This window comes from Macrotis lagotis, chromosome 5 (genome assembly GCF_037893015.1).
Source record: "Macrotis lagotis isolate mMagLag1 chromosome 5, bilby.v1.9.chrom.fasta, whole genome shotgun sequence".
In the NCBI taxonomy this organism is placed as follows: domain Eukaryota; kingdom Metazoa; phylum Chordata; class Mammalia; order Peramelemorphia; family Peramelidae; genus Macrotis; species Macrotis lagotis.
In genome coordinates this window covers 171,971,159-171,991,999 of record NC_133662.1, presented here as the reverse complement: position 1 = coordinate 171,991,999, position 20,841 = coordinate 171,971,159, and the positions used below count along the sequence as shown (strand labels likewise).

The 20,841-nt window shown below is 34.2% G+C and overlaps 1 long non-coding RNA gene and 1 pseudogene across 1 annotated transcript in view; one reads left to right on the top strand and one right to left on the bottom strand.

Annotated features, from left to right (window-relative positions):
* The window catches only part of LOC141489968 (uncharacterized), a 209,365-nt gene extending 189,521 nt beyond the window's left edge, over positions 1-19,844 (top strand). The window contains exon 5 of the long non-coding RNA XR_012469033.1: positions 19,438-19,844. This is a non-coding gene — a long non-coding RNA (uncharacterized LOC141489968). The remainder of the gene's footprint in view (positions 1-19,437) is intronic.
* LOC141487888 (large ribosomal subunit protein uL2-like) lies at positions 16,695-17,403 on the bottom strand (annotated as a pseudogene).
* Positions 19,845-20,841: the final 997 nt, after the last annotated feature.

Here is a 20,841-nt window from a genome sequence, read left to right as displayed (position 1 = left end):
ATGAGTAATTACCTCTAATTGAAATTTAGCATTTGCAACAAGTATTTCAAAACTTTCTTCTAAGAAAGGATCCACAGGTTAGAATGACAGATTGGGGCATGGCTGAATTAGCTTTCATTGTCAAATAGGACTTCAGTCAAAAATTGCATGATGATCTTCTATATGTGAAAATGTTACAAAAATTACAAATCAATTACTCCAGCCATCTCATTTTATAAATTTAGAAACTGAGGCTCCAAGAGCTAAAGAAACTAAATCAAGGTCATACAATTTTTTTGACACATAAGAATCTATATCTCTGGATTCCTTGTTGAGTGTACTTTTCACTAGACCAAGCTTCTTGAAGACACACTGTCTTTTTTTTCATACTAAATAAATGTGGAGATTTTTTCTTTCTCCTCAAACTGTGATTGTCCTTATTTTAATTTTATTTACTTATATTTTTGACTTCACAATTCATTTGTTATCCACTATGATCATTCAATATTCAAACATAGATTCACATGATCATTTCTCACCTCTATACCTAGAATGTAGGAAATAGGATGGATCATTGATGGATGGGTGGATCACTGATGGATGAGTTGGATGAGTAGAACACTGATGCCTTCACATATTTGCCAGAGAGTCACACATGAACTGAGAGAGAAATAGTTTGTAAATAAGCAGTTTCCCTTTCTAGAAGAAAATTGCATTGTACTGAGATTGAAGCAAAATGTCACCCAAGGAGTCTATGGGATCCCACTATGCTCCCAAAAGTATCACCTGATCCTTCCTGAAATATCTGGAATTCAGGTTCTGGGAAGTACCACTCTGAATATTCACAAGGGGCAAAGAAAACATTTTTCCACAATAATGTATTATTCTGCAGAGAGTTTTTCTCACTGGTTAACATGATCCCAATCTACAACTGGGTCTAAAAATTTGGTAGTATAATTGGCATTTTTGGACATGATTCAAGGACTATATAAATACTAAATAATAAAATAGAGATGTTTGGTTCTTGTCATACCCTTCTCAAATAATTAATAATATTCTGCCAGTGAGGAATTGGAATTATTATAACATCTGGCCTCTCAAATCTCTGGAGAAATATGGTAGAGTCATAGATTGATAAGCATATTAGGCTGTGTCTGAATTAGTGTGAAACTATAGCATATTCTCCTAGTGAAGTGACCCTATACTCTATGTTAGACATCAAAGGCTATCATAACACACAAAAGTGCCTGGGTCAGAGCATCCTGGGAGTGGAAAAGCATGCAAAAAAAGATTTTCTGGGCTACTACCCAATTGCAGCTTTTTTTCGCCTTTCCCCCATGAGCTAAATGGCCAATTTCTCTCTATATTGCCAAAAAAATCCACTCAAAGACAACAGTTACTATAGTTATACATCCCCTAACAGTAGTAACCAATCTCCCTTCCACTCAAACCCACCAGGTAAACACTGCCTCTGCATTTCATAATATGCATATTATTTGCCATAATCTTTGGTTTTTCTACTCACAAATTGGTTTCTTTGGATATCATGCTAACAATTATAAAAGTGAAATATCTTATTTAGAGCTAACTCAAGCCAATTTAACAAAAATGTAATAAGCTGCCTGAAATATGTAGGACACTGTACTATGCTATAATATAAAGGCAAAACTGACACACACTTCTTTCTCTGAAGGAGATTATAGTCTATGTTCAGTTCAAAACTAAAGATCCCTACTGGAGAAGTGAGAGGAGTTTCACTGAATTATAAGCAATTGCATGAGGGTAGAGGCAAGGAAAGTAGGGTCAAAGTCATCAACTTTGAGAATATTCAAGTATTTAAAGATTAAGATTCCAACAAAGGAGGTAGCGACTTATAGTCAGAAAAATAGAAGAGTCAAAGGGAAAAGAGGTTATGAAAGAGAAGATGGTAGTTAACACTGGAAGTTGTTATAGAGTGTTCAAGTAATTTAAAGACACAAACTTCACTAGAATTGATAAGAAGGAGGTTGTGAATCACCTTAAAGAGAACAATTTGAGTAGAATCAGTGGGAATGGAAACCAGTTTACTTGACAATGAATTTTAGCTGGGCAGTGAACAAGTAGATTCAGTGAGTACAAATTAATCTTTCCAATTACTGAACAATGAAAGAGAAGAAAGAATAGAGACCAATGCTTCAAGGAGTGGGAGAATTCAGAAACATTTGAATGTATTAGTAACTATGAAGGAAGAAGGAAAGATTGAGTATATAGAGAATGATTGAAGAAACAAACGCATAGAGTAGGCAAGAGGGGAATATAGCTAGAGAAGTTAGCCTTGGAAAGAAAGAAAGTTACCTTTTTATCTGAATCTAGTGAGAAAGAGTTTTGGTGTAATGAACACTGAGGATTAAGGTAGTTCATATTTGATGGACTTAGTGTTCTTAATAAAGTAATATATATATATATATATGGATCTATATTACATATAATTATCTATTGAGAATGATCAAGGAAGATCAGCATGAAGGTCTTTATGGCACAAAAAAGCATAGCTCAATGGGATCAAAAATAATCAGATGATGCAATGAATGTATAGTTCTTTGCTAATGTTGAAAAACTTTATACATTTCATTTCATATACATTCATATATAAATATATTTATTATTATAATTTTATAGATCTGAAAAGTATTATATATCTGAAAGAGTTCAACTGATGAGACAGCATAAATTTGAGGTGAATGCAGGTTTTTTTCTGATCATATTTTTCCATATAAATATTGTTAAACATGGTGATTAGGTTCTATAACATAATTAAAGAACCCTGTAGGTGTGATAATTTGCACACAGAAGCATAGAAGGTAAATATTATGAACTGCTAGGGGTTAAAGGCTATCAAGGCAAAAATACCTCAAGGTCAAGAAAGCAAGATTTTAGAAGCAGGTGAAAACATTCTTAAAATCAGTGACCATAAAGTACAAGCTGATAAAAGAGAACCAAGAACAGGTCAGGATATAGGTTGGAATTAAGGGATCAATATTTGTCATTTGGACAAATATTAGGTATAGGGGATAATAAGAGAGTATGAGAAGGAAAACATGAGATTGTGAAAAATTTTGGGAGATTCAGAGTTCAAAATACTTGCAATAAAGTGTTTTTTGGGGGGGGAGATAAATTTTTAAGTGATGGTGATTTCTAAGGTGAAAATATCACAGTGGAGAAAGGGACTAATGCAGGTCAAAAGAATTGAATTCAAGGATCTAAGAAGATAAGATATTAGAAGCATTATCAAATGAAATAGCGATGTCCTTGACTATAATGACAAGGGAAAGTGTGAAGAAGTTGGAATGGTGCAAAATCATAGAAGTTGCAAGAGTATTTAAAATCTAAGTCATACCACTGTCAAGGATGAAAAATGGATTCTAATTCTAAAGGAGGAGAACCCATCAAATGATAGTAGCAGAATAAGTTCCAGGAAGCAGTAAGATCTATGTCAATCATATCACCAAGTCTTTTAAAAGAGGGAAGCCTAGGGATAGGGTGAATTTGGAACTCATGGAACATAGTTGAAAATTGGGAAAAGAAGGTTGGACTTCAAGTTAGGAGAGGTATGGTTTAGATTCCACCCCTGAAGCCAGCTAGCTATATGACTCTAAGCAAATCATATATTCTGAGTTGTCCTCATGTAGAAATTGGAGATCATAACATCTGTAAAACTTCCCTCACAGAGTTGCTATGAAAAGTGAATGAGATGATGAATATAAAGTATTACAAAATTACAAAATTTTAAAACAAGATTTCTAAATTCTTCAGCTTTCTTAACCTTGAGTTTTTTCTGCCTTGATAACCCTCAACCTTTAGTAATTTGTAATATCTACCTTCCATGTTCCTGTACTCAAATTACCAAATCTTTACTGGGTTCTCTAATTATGTTTTATATATATATATATATATATATATATATATATATATATATATATATATATATATATAAATGCCAGTCATCATCATCATCACCATCTTCATCATTATTAAGGTGCTGTTTTGATTTGGCTCAGCAAAAAGTATTCTTATAAACCACAAAATTATTCACAGCATTTCAATATTTTGTTAGAGTATTTCATTTTACTTTTATGACCTTCCTTAAGCCACTCATTGTCACTAAATCTGAAATATTGGTATGTAAAAATATTCTAAGTATTCTAGTGAAAACTAAGAGCTATAAACTAAAGGTAACACATATATTGTTCATCAAAAGAGATCCAACTCCCTTATTCATTTTTTGCAAGCTTTGTGGCTATTGGATGAAGTTATAATTTTCCAGCACCAGGTATAAGCATATCTTATAATGAATACATTTTATTTTAAGAGTTCAATTTTAACTGATATGACATACCTTTTAATTGAAGTAATGTTTTGTATTACTCCTCTGAATTAAAAAGCTATTTCTAAATGTCAGTTAATAGGTTTCAGTGAAAGCGATTTATTAAATGTTGTGTACTCAGTTTAAATCTAACTGGGTAACTAAACATTAAAGTAACAGGGAAAAAATCTATATTGGTCTAATTTGAATTATATGTTCTTCTCGCCAAGCATAATTGCTATTGACTGCCTAAAGCAGCATTCTTTAAGTCATGAATAATCATAAAAAATTACAATTGGCACAAGAGGAAACCCATCAAAAAGAAGAAAAAAAACAAATCCACAACCTTCATAGTCACATACACAGACACACACACACACGCAGACACACATACACACACACACAAACACACACAGAAACACGAGATCCCCTCCTTCAACAAGGAAACAAAACCCCACGCAAAACAAGTCTACTCTATTAACTGGAAGAATGGGCTAGTTCCACGGTAATCAACAGAAGCACATCCTTTATACTAGACAATATTTCATTTCAGGTTTGACATTTCACTGCAGAATGAAGCTCACTTGTTATTGAATGGATATTGTAAAGACTGAAGCTCCAATACCCTTCCCACCTCCTTTCATTAAATGAGCCCTCATGTCACAGTTATGTACATACTTTTTTTTTTTTTTGCTTTAGCAGAAGATTTTTCCCCAAGCCTCAGAAAATGGCATTAATCTCATAAGGTGAATATTGTAAAAGAGGAAGAGGTCAGGGTTAAATTCAAGAAGCCTCATGCTTAAGGGACATCTATAACTACTTTGCAAAACATAGCCACTAAATTACCCTGGACATGATTGTGTAGGCTTTAGCATCTGGATCCTCTGGGGCTCCACATTTATTCTTCTATTCTGTGTAATATAAGAGAAAAACAGAAAATACAAGGCACTGAAAAAACACTGTGATTAGCTGCCTAACCCAGGGGCTAACCTTGAAATCTATTTCCTTCCTGTTCTCTCTGCTTTGAAAATGAATAAAGAAATACAGTGGGTTTCCTTATTGTATTATAAAATATGCTTAAATTGTTTCATTTTTTGGTACTAGGTGAAATACACAAGAGGAGTCAATCACAGTAGTCTAGAAAAGAGGGGAAAGCAAACCCCCAATCTGAAAAATAGCTATGAATTTAACTTTTTCCCATTAATTGAATCTGCATATTTCTGTCACAGAATTTTAAATTCATATAGTGGAGTTGGAAAGGATGATAGAGATCATCCATTCATCCAATAATCATTTATTTTTATTGATTAATATTTCTATAGTGCTTTAAGGATTAAAGATACTATTGTTACTCTCATTTTATTATTATTAAGAGTATTAGGAGGGCGGCTAGGTGGTGTAGTGGATAAAGCACCAGCCCTGGAGTCAGGAGTACCTGGGTTCAAATCTGGTCTCAGACACTTAATAATGACCTAGCTGTGTGGCCTTGGGCAAGTCACTTAACCCCATTTGTCTTGCAAAAACCTAAAAAAAAGAGTATTATTAGGATATTAAGAGTAAAAGCAGTGAATTGATGTGTCCAGGTTCTAACTGTCTGAGTCAAGATTTCAACTCAAATCTTCTGAGTCCATTACTTTAAGTCTCTGCTCAATCTGGGGACGTACTTTATACAAGGCATTGTTAGATCCTGTGAAGAGATAGGAAAAATAAATAAGAAAATCACCCTTACCTTCATAGACCATGTCATCAAACAATAAGTATTTGTACTATATCTACTATATTAAATACAAATGTGACATACATTTAAGGGATACAAAACCTTATACATGATTTATGAAAGGGAAGATCATTTCTAACTAGAGGGTATCAAAGACTTCTTAGAGAAGGTAGCATCTGATTTGATTGTTCTTTAAAAGAAGGCTAGAATTTCAAGTAGCATAAATATGAAGGGAAAGCATTTTAAGAATAAGGGAAGAAGTGAAAATAGGCAAGGACATGGGACAGTCTGGGTATGTCCAAATTGCTATTGAAAAGACTAAAAATTCTATAATAAATCTAAACATCTATAGAAACATACCTAACAACCCTAAATACTGTGACCATGGTGAAATGATTTGAATGGACTCCTAACATCAAGATTTTATGTTGCTCCCTAGAAATAACTGGAAATGAATGTTAACTGGACCTCTCTGGCTGACCAATTAAATGGTACAGTGCATAGAGAATTGGGTCTGAGGTCAGGAAGATCTAAGTTAATTTATCTGTGTTTATTCTTCTTATATCCATTTTGTATTGTGTTCTTTTGAATTGTGTTCTTTACTATCATGTAAACTTCTTTTCAAAGAGAGATTACTTCATTCGTTGTATTTTCATCTACAAAATAAAATGTCTGATGCAGAATAGGCACTAATAAATATTTGTTGATTAATCTATAACTTTATGAACTTGGACTAAATGGATCTCAACATTTCCTTCCAGCTCTAAAAGCTCCAAGACCAAGAGTCCACTTAAATTACATGCCTTTAACAAGTGACCTATGATTTCTGTTGTAAGAGGTAATATTTGAGTTGGAAAATTTACTTTTCTCCATAGCCAATGAAAACAGAATAAAATATAATGGAGAAGATAAAGTATGAAAATTTTAAATTATTAAGAGGATTTAGTCAATACTTACCAAATATTATATTCTCTTTCTTTCTAAGTCATATATATGCACTTCTTAAGTGGAAGACACCTTAAATTGAATAGACTATATTAAGGTTTGCAAATTGTAGCCCAAAGGTCAAATCTGAACTTCTGCCTGTTTTTAAGGCCAAAGCTAAGAATGTTTTTATTTTATTTTTGGCATTTTTAATTGCAATAAATGTTTACTTAAAATTGAAAAAAAGCCTATTCTATGTCCTTGATCAGTAGTAAAGACAGATTTTAAACCCTTAGACTATGCAGTAGATAGTTTAAGAACTCTTTAAAGATAAGATTCTACTTTTATTTATAGTTTTCTGAATACAACTTTTTCTAGGCTAGCTCCATCCATGCTCTTTTACCTTACTTCCCACCCATCTTCATGCCAGACTCTTGATATCAGCTAAAAGTCTCCTTATCTCTCAGTCTCACTCTCTTGACCTCTACTTTTTTAGTTTTGAAACAACAATCAAATCAATACTGAAATTGCAGCTGCCAGCCCCCAGTTTTGTAACTTTCCAAACTAAAATACTCTTTTCTATCTACCACTCTCCTATAAATGTTTTCTTCCTTATTAGAAAGTAAACTCTATGAGGTAAAGAATCATCTTTGCTTTGGCTATGTACAAATTACTTAACCTCTCAGGGTCTCAGCTTCCTCATAATAAATAAGTCAGTCAATCATTCATCCAAAGAAGCTACCAAAATAGTCTAGTCCTAATACCTTTATCAAGAAGTAACACCTCTATTTAATCAATCCATCAAAGTCATTATACTAATGTATAAAGTCATGTCCTATGGGTTTTATATGAGATATCAGATAAGTTTTGAAATGCAATATTTGAGCATTAAACAAAAAGTAGTTATATTAAGCCTATAAGAAGAAATTATTTACAGAGCAGTAGAAAACCAGAGAATGACCGTATGAACTTTAAACTTCTCATTAGCACTGAGCAGAATCCTAGGAAAAATAAAGACAGGCATCGAGCTCTACAGAGTACTAGGTACCCAGAGACAAATTAGACTCAGCTTTGTTAACTCCACAAGAGGTTCAATGATAAAAGCTATATCAAATCTAAGGGAAACTTCTTGAGGACCCAGTCCAGATACTTCTAGAAGTTGTGAATTTCTTTTGCCACATTTGTTGTACATTTGAGCTCATTTTGTCCTGGTCTCCTTGAGCAATGATAATAGAGTTTCCTTATCTTTGAACATAGGAAAATTGATAGTGGAATTTTTTTAACCGTTATTCTGCCACCTTAATAACTGTCTTTCTAAAATCTAATTGTCTAGCTGATTATTTGATTTCAATTGAGAATCATGAGAAAAAGAATGGTACTTAGGTCTTGTGAGTGATGGCATTAGAAAATCACACACACACACACACACACACACACACACACACACACAAACACGCACACAGACAGCTCTTCTGGATACCCTAGTTCCTTGAGAGGAAGTAAAAACTACTCTCTAGAAAACTGACCTGCTAGTGTTAATGGAAGCCTGGAGAATAGCTCTAAGGTCTGTGTTCCATATTAAAAGGAGGTTTGAAGACATCATCTCTCAGATCCCTTTCTGCTCTAATTCTATCATCTTTATTTTTAAGGTTTTTGCAAGGCAAATGGGGTTAAGTGACTTGCCCAAGGCCACACAGATAGGTAATTATTAAGTGTCTGAGTTCAGATTTGAACTCAGGTACTCCTGACTCCAGGGCTATCCACTGTACCACCTAGCTGCCCCTATGCCACCTAGCCACCCCGAATTCTATTATCTTTTGACCTGAAAAAAAGGCTAAACTTTTAACAGTTCATTCTAAAGGGGATTATTTGATGAACTTACTCATAGAAAATACTTAACTGTGGGTCCATTTTGAATCTTGTACGAGAAGGGACTTGAAATTAATTTTTCTGGAGCCAATATACTGATCATTATCTAGGAATAATTTATATTTTAGTTTTCTCTATGCTTGTTGATTTTAGGAAATCAAAAATAGAACCTCCCCTTTAAAATCAGCCTGGAATAATGAGAATTGATCTTGATAGAATTATTAATTTACTATGTATGACTATAGCATCATTTATTTAAAGCTGGAAGTTACCTTAGAAATCATTTAGTCAAGCATCCTTATTTTACAGCTGAGGAAAGTGGAGCCTACAGAGGCTAAATGAGTTTTGTCAAGGTCATTTGGTAGCAAGTGGTGGAGGTAGGATTGAACAAAGACCTTCAGACTCCAGTATCATGCTACCTCCCTAGTAGGAAGGAGGTGGGAGTGGCAGAGTACTAGAAGAAAGGCAGATTTGAAATACAAAATGTTTCAACATCCAGACCTTGAGTATATAAAAACTTGGGATATTATGTTTCTTGTTGATATTCAAAATGCTCAGCCCAATATTTGGGATTTGTTCTCTTCCAGCTAAAAAGGGGTTAAAGCGGAGCACAATAAGGTTTGCTAATGGAGGCTCCACATGGATTATGTAGGAACTTAAAGTACATTAATAATAAAAGCCCTGCTTTAAAAACTGACCTTGTATTTGAAAGATATGCACTTGTATCATTACCAATTAATGTGTTAGGTAACATAGCTCATACTTGGAAAGCAACAAGGAGGAGTACTGTAAATGATATTCACACATCTTAATTAGTGTCATTAATAGTTCTTTCCCCATCTTTCATGAAAGCAGTGACATTACATTGCAAGCACCTTGTTATAAGCCAACCTAAGAACTTAGATTTGAAGCCAAGTCTTAAAAGTGGTTATAAGTTATGATGTCTACATGACTAGAATGTTTCTCCAGGGCCTCCTTCCAGCTACGGGGACCTTTGGATGCAATCAGCCTCGAGATCCAGACCTGCAGGTAATGGTGACTCAAAGGCAGCATTCGTTGCCCTGTGAAATCATTCTGGGTGAATATAAAGGACCCATTGGAAATGGAGCTCATTCTTACAGGGTTTCTCTTATTGTTCAGTGATCTGAGAGTTACTGGTGGCAAAGGGTCAACATCATCTTTCATAGGGCATGAATTAGGTAACTGCAATGAAATAACTGAGGAGTTTTGGCAAACAGCTTCTGGGACTTATTGAAAGTCCAGAATTATTATCAAATCACATCAAAATCATTACAAAATGTAAACAAATTTGGGCCAAAGAAGGCATTCTCTTCTTTGCTAATACAGTGAATCACGTTCAATATTCTAGAGTGATCACACTTTCAGAATTACTGTAATGAGGGGAGATTTGGAACAAATCGTCTTGTCCTAATCCTCCCTAGATCTAGCTCCTTAATTATAAGGCTCTAGAGTACAGATCCTTAGAATTCAGACTTATTTCTCCCAGGAGACTGGTTTTTTCCTTTGTTTGAATTCTCTCCATAGTCCATAGTATGCCCATGGGTCTTCAGGCTTGTTTGATAGTCATGTCTTAAACTCAGCAGGCATTTTAGGGCTCTGTATATTACCTAAGCAATAACTGGAAGGTGGATGTAGAAAGCAGGCATTCACTTTGAGAATGTGTGAAAGGAATAATTGCAGAATCATTTTTAATGGAAAAATACAGAACATATTTTCTGGAGATTTTGATTCTCTCTTTTTCAAGGAAATGGTTCATTTGCAAAATCAACAGCAATTCAATTTATTTCAATTTAGTAAATATTTATTATACTTGAAGCAAGGTATTATTCTAGGAACTTTGAGTACAAGGACAAACAAATAAGACCCTGACTACAAAGAGCCTATATACTATGAGGGGAAGCAACAGATAATATCACACACACACACACACACACACACACACACACACACACACGCACACACACACAAATTTTTTTAGGAGGGAGTATAGTGACCAGAACCATGAATGGAGATAAGCAGACCTGGATTCATTCTATTTCAATTAATTATTAGATATAAACCTTGGTAAATCATTTTTTCCTCTAAGCCTCAGCTTCCTTATCTGTAAAATAGTTATGATAATAGCTCTTGTCTCAAAAGGTTGTAAATGGGATCAAATGACATGCATGTAAGGTGCTTTTTAAATGCTGTAGCATTGTATAAATGATAACAATTATTCTTATAATTAAAATAAGAGAAAGTAATTAAACTAAAGGGTCCCGGAAAAGCTTTTTGTAGGATATGGGACTTAAGTTCTGTTGTTTTAAAGGAAGTTGAGAATATACAGAGGGATATGGAAATGGAATATATTCACTTTGTGAATGTTAGGTATCAGGATTTAAATTGGAAATAACAAGCAGAAAAAATCTTTTTAATGAGCTAGTTGGCACAGTAGTTAAAATTCTTGACTTGTCTAGAGTCTGGAAGATCTGAGTTCAAATCCAGCCTCAGAGGTACTAGCTATGTGTCCTTGAACACTTAACCTATTACTGCCTCAGTTTCTGCAAGTGTAAAGTAAAGTTTATAATAACACCTAACATAGAGTTTGTATGAGGAAAGTGCTTATACTATAGTGTCTGGTACATAGTAGACTACAAATCAATACTGTTCCCTCCCTTCCCAACCTTATTTATATGCCTTTCTTATATTCTCTCTGTTTATTTATGATTATGTTCCAAGGTAATTACAGTGCTTTTGGTTTATGTCATCTTGTAGCATTTTTCTTTTCTTTCTTTTCCTTAGAAAAATATCACAAATGTAAACTTAAAGAAAATATGACAAGATAGAAATAGACAATGTTGGAAAAGTGTGGGACAAACAGGAGTAAGGCATTGTTGATAGAGCTGTGGCTTACTACAACCATTTTGTTGAGAATTATGAAAATAAAGTGACTAAAATATCTATGCCTTTTGATCCAGAGATCTCGTTTATAATAGCACTTTTGAGGGGGGATGGAGTGAGAAGGTAGCAAAGATCTGGAAACAAAATACATATACATAGGAAATGTTTAAACAAATTATAGTACATGAATGCAATGAAATAAATGACAGAGTGGAGAAAACATTGATTTAGAGTCAAGAAGACCTGAGTTTAAATGTGGATTCTAACATTTATTGACTCTATAAGCCTGGGTAACATAACAACCTTTATCTGCTTCTTTCATAAAATGGGGCTTTAATAGCTTTTATCTTCCAGGACTCTTGAGGATAAAATGAAATAAGATATGTAAGTGTTTCAACCACAACATGCTATATAAATGGTAGCTATTAAATATTAGTAATAGTAGAGGTGGTAGTAGTCATCGTAGTAGTAGCAGTATAGTATTATTATCATTATTATTATTATTAGTAGTAGTAGTAGTAGTAGTGGCAGCAGTAGCAGTAGCAGTAGAAGTATAGCAATATCCATAATGACTACAATAAGGTAAATAGAAAGGACATCAATCGTAAATAAAATTAATGCAACAAAGAACAAACTTGACTCCAAACATTTCCCCAATCCTTTCCAGAGATGAGGCTATGGCACATTACCTAGATTGGTTTACCTGAATTATTTTTCCCTTTTTTAAATATTATTTGCTATAAGGATGGGGTATCTGGCAGGGAGGACAGAAAGGGAGACAGTGGGAAATATAGTTGATATAAGAGCAAAAGATAGCAAAAAATATATTTCTAAAAAAGAAATTTTAAAAAATTCAGAATTTGAGTACTTCCATTGTAAATCAGTACCATTACTAACTATTCCCAGATCCCAGTGGAGAAAGCCTAAGTCTTTGGGCACAAAAAACTCAAGAGAAACATCTTCCTACACTATTGCTCTTGACTTTTGGTCAACCACTGCAGCCAATATTCAAGGAATCAACCCTTATGGTCATATGATTGGTCAACTGTCTGTTCAATAGCCTTCCTTGACTATTTCAACCCTGAAAAAGAAAGTTCTCATCACTAAAGTCTTTGGCATGATCAAATGGTTCCACAACAGTAATGTGATTTTATTAGTAAAAGATGCTTTTTCAACTGCTTTGCCTCTGCACCTGAAGGACAATGGGCCCTTTTGTTTGATTTGTAGTTAATAATACTATCTGTATTGTCTTCTCCATTAGAACATGAATTGCCTGAGAGCAGGGTCTGTTTTCAGTTTGTCTCCCAGCACTTAGCACAGTGCTTTGTACATAGAAAGATCTTAATAAATTTTTTTTCCTTGTATTCTTTCAAGAAATCAAGACTATATTCTGTAAGGAACTTTAATATTGATTTTGAACCTCTTCTGTATAGTCTTAGAATTTATTTAAAAATTATTTTAAAATCTGGTTTTAAATTTGTATCTGAGGACATGTTTTTATTCTTATAATTTTACTTTATTTATCTTGAGTTTCCATGTTATTTCCATATATATTCCATATTATTACATATATATATATATTTCTAATAGAATTTTCTAGTGATTGTTGCTCTATCTGAATAGTTGCATTTTTGTCTTCTTTTCTTTTCTTTTCTTTTTATGATATTCTGTTCAGAGCTTTATAACTGCTAGTTGGAAGGTTACAGTCTACACCACTTTAATGACATGTAACAACAAGTATTGTCTTTCATGCTCCTATTTGCAATTACAAAACAAAAACAGATCTTTCCTACTGCTGGTAATCTGAAATGCCATTTTGAAAAACATTATGAAAATGTAAAAATATTCTTTGGGTTGTCAGGTTCAATTTCAATATGAGACATTTTGGACATTCTATTTATCTATTATCCTGAAATAATTTATTGATTTTCTTAGTATCATATTGCTAGTCTGATCATATGTGACTGTATATGTGACATTCCACAGCCATGTCATATCATATCATATCATATCATATCATATCATATCATATCATAGAACTAGAGGGGGAAAGTTATCATAAATCATCTAATTTGACATCTTCTTGAAGAAACTGAGATCTTGGGAATTTTGCTCAATATTGCAAAATAGTGAGTGTACAGGTGAAATTTGAACTCAGATCTTTTGCCTTTGGGCAGCTAAGTGGTAAAATGGACAGAATTCTAGATCTAGAGACAGGAAGGCTCCTCTTCCTGCATTTAAATATGGCCTCAGATCCTTAATAGCCATGTGACCTGGCTAAGTAATTTAACCTTGTTTGTCTCAGTTTCCTCATTACTAAAATTAGATGGGGAAGGAAAAGGCAAACCACTTCAGAGTCTTTACCTGTAAAACCCCAGATATGGTCGCAAAGAATCAGACATGACAGAAAAACAACTAAAAAGCAACAACTTCTGACTTTAGATACAATATTTTTTCCTCCAGAACCAATCTGTGATGAGTGATCCTGAAAATATCCCAGTTTGGCTAGATGCTTCGAACTGTTAAGACATTCAAGGGATATTTCAGAGAAAATGTTCCATTTTGCTTTACTTTGTTTTTAAGACATTTCTGAGACAATATGCTCATAAAACAATTTTGACTTATTCTGAATAGATATGTGGTAGTAGTGGTAATAATAAAGATAATAACAACAAAAAGGCCTTAAAAATTTGTTTTACCTATAGTATCTCATTTTATTCTACAGCATACCTCTAAGTATAAAAATGAATTATTTTTGGACAATAACATGAGATATAAAGATAACCGAGGAATTGTTTTTAGGCTGCCAAAGGATCTGGTTTAGTGTTTGTTTCAAATTTGTGTGGAAGATTTCAGAAAAAAATATTTATTTACTCTATTCAAATGGGTTTCTCCTTGTAATTTATTACAATTGATAAGTTTCACAGTTTGACTCCTGGATGGAACTTTGTTTCTGTTTGTTGTTCTCAATCCTGCTGGCTAAATAATGTAGCAAGCCTAATAAATTCAAATAAAACTTCTGATTGGTTTGGCATCAGTTTAACAATCTAGAATAATTTACTGATCTCAGATACTTCATGTAAGGCTGTAATGTTTAGACTAGAAAATAATAAAATGCACTCAATTGATTAAGCTGTTTGTAGGAGTCTAAGAATTAGCATACTGTATAATGGCAAATAGTTCATAATTACCAAATAGGACTGATAAAAGGGTTCAGTGCGGTTGACTGCTGAACTTGGTAACCTTGATTAGAGGAGAATCTCAATGAAATGTAAAATCTCTATAGATTGTGTATAGAGAGAGGGCCAAGGGATGCTTCAAAGGGATGGTTTTTCCAGTTTCTTCATTACTTAACACACTGACTCTGCTCTGACACTGAATAACACATTGATCTTTGGAAGGCTAGTATTTGTACATCACATTTCATAGTCTCTCAATCTAGAGATCAAAACTGGTATTGTCTACCTTCTCTGGTTGCCTCCCCTCTGTTTTTTTCCCCTTAAGAAACCAATACTTTAACCTTGAGTTATAAAGTTAAAATTTTTAAATGAATTACACTTTTTATTAATACTATCAGTAACTGGCTTTTTCTTAAATTTTATGTTTATAGTCTAGTAAGATGTTTAGTAATTTTGTATAGCTTAGAAATAAAGTATGCTTTAGATAATGACTTCGGAGGCTAAATTGATGTACACCTCTAATTGATGGGCCCTAAACCATGCTCATAATAGGGGTGGATACAATATTTGTGAAATCATTAAGAGAAGAGCTGCAGAACTTGTGTGGATTTTTGTCACCTCCATTATGATTGCCTCCATCTAGTGGATTTTAGGTCCCTCCATGTGTCATTGCATCACTTCCCTGATGTCGTGGTCCTATTCAAGAATGGAAGACAAACAACAACAGCCCTACTAGGAAAATCACTTCATCAGAACCTTTGGCCATACCAGTCAGTTTTGAGAATTCTCTGTATGTTAGTTCCAACTTTATCTAACTTAAGAAGAATCAGAAAATGATAGAGTGTATGAGTTGGAAGGTGCCTTAGACAACATCTAGTCTAATTACCAGTAGAAATCACAATAATATCCCTTTCCCTTACAAGTGATTATACAAACTCTACTAAAAAATACTGAGGTATGAGAAATTCACTACTTTATGAGACATTTCATTGCATTTCAGCAATGTATAGAGAATTCTTTCTTGGAGTGGCTAGGTGGTGCAGTGGATAGAGCACCAGTCCTGGAGTCAGGAATACCTGAGTTTAAATCTGGCCTCAGACACTTAATAATTACCTAGCTGGGTGGCTTTGGGCAAGTCACTTAACCCTATTGCCTTGCAAAAAACCTAAAAAAAATTCTTTATTAAATTTTGCCACTGAGTTTCCAACTTCTACCTAGTTCTATCCTAGGAAGTTATATAGAAAAAAAATCATTCCTTCTGCATAATTGCCCTTCAAATATTTGAATACAACTAGTTGTAATTGTTGCTGTTCAGTCTTTTTCAGTTGTGTTTTAAACTTTGTGACTCTATGTAGTGTTTTCTTGACAAAGATTCTGGAGTGATTTGCTATTTCCTTTTCCAGCTCATTTTACAGATGAGGAAACTGAGGCAAGAAGAATCAGATGCCTATCCCAGAGTCACACAGCTATTAAATATTTGAGGCCATATTTGAACTCCAAAATGAATATTCCTGACTTCAGATCTGGTATTCTATCCATTATGCCACCTACCTGCCCTTGAATACAGCTAAGTAGTACCTCTTAAATGGAAGGAACAGTTTTGAGGCCTCATCCTCTTGGAAACTCTCTCTCTCTCTCTCTCTCTCTCTCTCTCTCTCTCAATCTCTCTTTTCACGTGTGTGTGTGTGTGTGTGTGTGTGTGTGTGTGTGTGTGTATGTGTGTGCGTGTATGTGTGTGCGTGTATGGTTTCCAAAATAATTTTTATTGTCAAGATTTTGTCCTTTAGTTCTCCTTCTCCTGTACAATCTTGGTACCTTGGAATGGATCTGTACCCCAGGTAGCAATGAATGACCTTTCTTCCAGCTGGGGCATCTCTTTGAATGGTAGATGGTTTTCCAATATTTTGGTGATTATCTCCTCCAAAAGGATGTTCCTTAGGATTCATGGCCAGATACCCCAGATGCCAGGCTAGCAGTTTCTCTTGGCCTTGTATTTTTGGTAGGTACAACTTGTTTTAAGGATGGGTTTATCAACATGGCCTCTTCTGGCCACAGTTCTGTTTGTAGAGGAGATCACTTTCTTAGAGCCTGAAGGTAGCATCACCCATTTTTTCATGATTGCAGGATAGTGGGAAATCACTACATCAAAGTTTCTAGAAGCATGTGCAAGCTTACTCCCATCCTCAGGCTTTTCTTCAAGAAAGTTTACTACAGTTCCTTCAGGCACCATGCCAACTGGGAAGACATTGCCAATGTTAGAGTTGAATTTTTTTTATTACATTACACAAACTGGTTGTTATGGATGCCTTCAGCAACAATGAGCAATTCTGACCTACTTTTGCAAGAGAAACCCCTCTGCCTGGATCATGGATGATGTTCTTTAGGATACTTTTAATGTAGACATGGTGCTTGGTGAAGTTGACAGATCAGAGCTTGTGCTTCACATGAGCAAGGAAGATAAAGCCTTGGTCCTTCCTCTGATCATGGATCATTCAGTCCATCTTGAGGGGTCTGGCTCTCAAATCTAGAGTGGTTCCAGGAATTTCTATGTTCTGATCATCATGAAATATTGTTGGAATATTTTATTTTATATCCCTCTTCTGAACATTACATTTAAAAATATCTTTTATTGATATCCTTTTACTTAACATCTCAGTTATTTATGATAAAACAATGGATCCTTCTCTCCCTTAAATAAAACCCTTCCTTTTCATATGGAAAGACAATTAAATAGAAGCATCTGATACAGTGACTATCTGACAATATATAAAACATTCCATTCTCATGACAATCTTCCATATTAATACTGCCTAAGCTTGCACAAACTATTTTGACATTATTTCTGGTCACATAAAATATTTAACTTTCTTTTCAGGAAGTACTATTAAGATAAGCAGCTTCTGTTCCTTTTTTTGCTATTCATCTTATTAGACTTGAGTCATTCTTTAAGCATATTGAGTTCTTTTAGCTACACCCTACTTGATTTTGTACCATTAGCAAATCTTATAAGCATGTTATTCATGTTGTAATCTAATTTACTGATGAAAATACTAAATAGGGCAGAGGTGAAGGTTGAGTCCTGCACCCTTCTACTTAAACCTTTCCTCCATTTTGGCATCCATACCTTAATAAAGACACTTTGTGTTATTCAAGCAGTTATTACCACCATCAAATTACTTTTCATATTTTTCTGTCTTTCCCAAGAAGATAATATGAGTTGACTTTGTAAAATGTCTAGTTATAATTCTAATATACTAGGTCTATACCTTTACCTTACCTATATCACATAATTACCTCATCAAAAGAAATGATGTCAATAACAAGTTCCTAGTGAACTCATACTGTTTGCTAATGACAAAAGCTTCCATTTCTAAGTGCTCAAAAATCATTACCAAATAATGTAGGATTTTCTAGAGTTTTGGAGATTGATGCCTAATTCATGAGTCTCTCATTTGTGAAGTCTGCCTTTTTTTCATTTAAGTCAAGACAATACTTGCCAGTCACCTATCTTCTATTACCTTTCCTGCTTTCCATGATTCTTCTGAAAAGCAAAAAGGTAGTGATGATGAAAACAAGGAGTTTGGAAATGTCTAAAGTGAAAACCAAAGAAGCAAAATGTTTTACCAGAAGGAGTATTTCTATTATGTCAGAAAGTAGACTGGATTCCTTTTCATTCATTGCTCTGGGTTCACTCCTTCTGGAAAGCTTTTCTATGTTAATGTAAACTAAGCTCTACCTTTCAAATTCAATGTCCAGCTCACTACTTCTCTCATAGTACATTCAAGTCATTTTTTATAGATTTTTATATTACTAAATTGATTTCATGTTCATTAGTCTTATCTCCATTCTTTGATTATGAGAGCCCAAGAGACCCTAATACAGTGTCATGCCCCTACTCAGGAAGTATCAGTTACTGATAATGACATCCTATAGATTTTTTTTAAACTTTCCATGATGGGGTTCAACACCTATTTTTGATTCCTTTCTATATATCTTATATTATGTCCTCCTCTTCTATCTTCTCATTCTTTCTTTTTTTAAATTTAAATTTCATTTTTTCCAATTATACATAAAGATAGTTTTCAACATGCTTTTTAAAAAGATTTTTGCAATGAAATGGAGGTAAGTGACTTGCCCAAGGTCACACAGCTAAGTAAGTATTAAGTGTCTGAGGCCAGATATGAACTCAGGTCCTACTGACTCCAGGGCCAGTGCTCTATCCAGTACATCGCAACATTCATTTTTTAATAAGATTTTGAGTTTCATATTTTTCTACTACCCTCCCCTTTACCCTCCCTTGACAATAAGTAATCTGATATAATTTATATACATGTACAATCATGTTAAACATATTCCTATATTAGTTATGTTGGAAAGATGTTCTCATTCTGTTTCTTACAGAAACAGATTTTGTACTTCAGACAGATATCCTTGAGTGGTTTATAGATAAATCTATAGAAAAATATTTTCTCCGGATCAAATCAAATCAAATTAACAATCATTTTAAATTTTTAATTGTGTTCTAGGTACTCTGCCAAGCATTGGGGACACAAACAGAAAAACAATTCCTACCTCCAAGGAATTTACATTTCAACAAGGAAGACATATAAAGGAGCTGAAAAATAGAAAGGGAATAGGGAGTATGGTGGCAAAGTCCAAGTCCAAAACAGAGAGTTTAGCTGACTTGGTTCTTTCCTCAAAATAGAAGATTCCATGAGGAATTCATTTATTTTTTTCTAATCTATCTTCACTACATTGTAACTTTTCTGACTTCTCAATTGTGAAAATATATACCTTGATTTACTTGAATTCATAGACTCATTCCATTCTAAGCCCACTTTCCCCTTCAAATTTCTTACTTTCCTTTGTTTAAAAGGTATATAAACTTTGCCCATCAATTACTTGATGGACTGTCACCATAGGCTCAGTCCTTATGCACGTGATTTGCTTTTCTGTTTAATAAAAATGCTTTCTTTAATTTCACAGTCGTCATTGTTCTTTGGTTTTCTTCCCTTTAGAGGAAAGGAAAATTTAAATTTCAAGAACTAGTCTTTGTTTTTGCTGGGCATCTCCCTTTTAGGGGAGAAAGAGATCTATATTCTCTCAAGGGAATGTCTGCCTCAGTTTACACAACATGCCCCAGGAAGTTCTTTTTAGGAAAAGCCTTATCTTCCAAGATTCAAGTAACCTTGTATTCTACATCATCACTACCCTCAGTTCTTCAGGTCATGAATTCCAAAAAACACCATTTAAGGAGGGATCTCAGAGCACACATCTCCTCATTCTTTACTTGACTATACTACCTGGGGACTTCTATGACTTTTTCTTAATGTCCTGCTCCCCTCCACTTTCCAGTTTCCTTTGGAGGCTGTTTTCTCACATTATAACATAAGCTTGATGATGACAAAGACTGTCTTTTTCATATTTCAATCCTCAATTGTGTCTGACATATAATATGCAATTTATAAATGTTGACTGACAATTGGCATAAATAACTCACTAATGGGAGAAGGTAGTCACAAGAGTCGGAGAGTGTCAAATGAGACAAAAACCTCAAGGAATAGGAGAACTTCCAGGATGAAAAGGCAGTTGAGGTATGGTGGGGAAATCCAGAGAATGAGAATCAAAGTTGTATTAGTCACCAAATCCAATCATGGCTGATGTAAATTTACAGAATAGGAGGTGTCGGCCATGACTTACATCAGGCGTGTTCTCCATCATTACTCTACCTTTAGAACTCCTTCAAGGCTCAACTCAAGTGACACCTATTTCAAGAAGCCTTGCTTGATTACCTCAAATATTAAGACTCTTTACTTTCACATTAGTCATTTTAGCAGAATACATCCCTAGTGTCTAGCACAATTCCTCGTATTTGGTCAGTTGCTTTAAAAAGCTTTGTTGATTGATCAATTGAAGAATTAGCAATGATT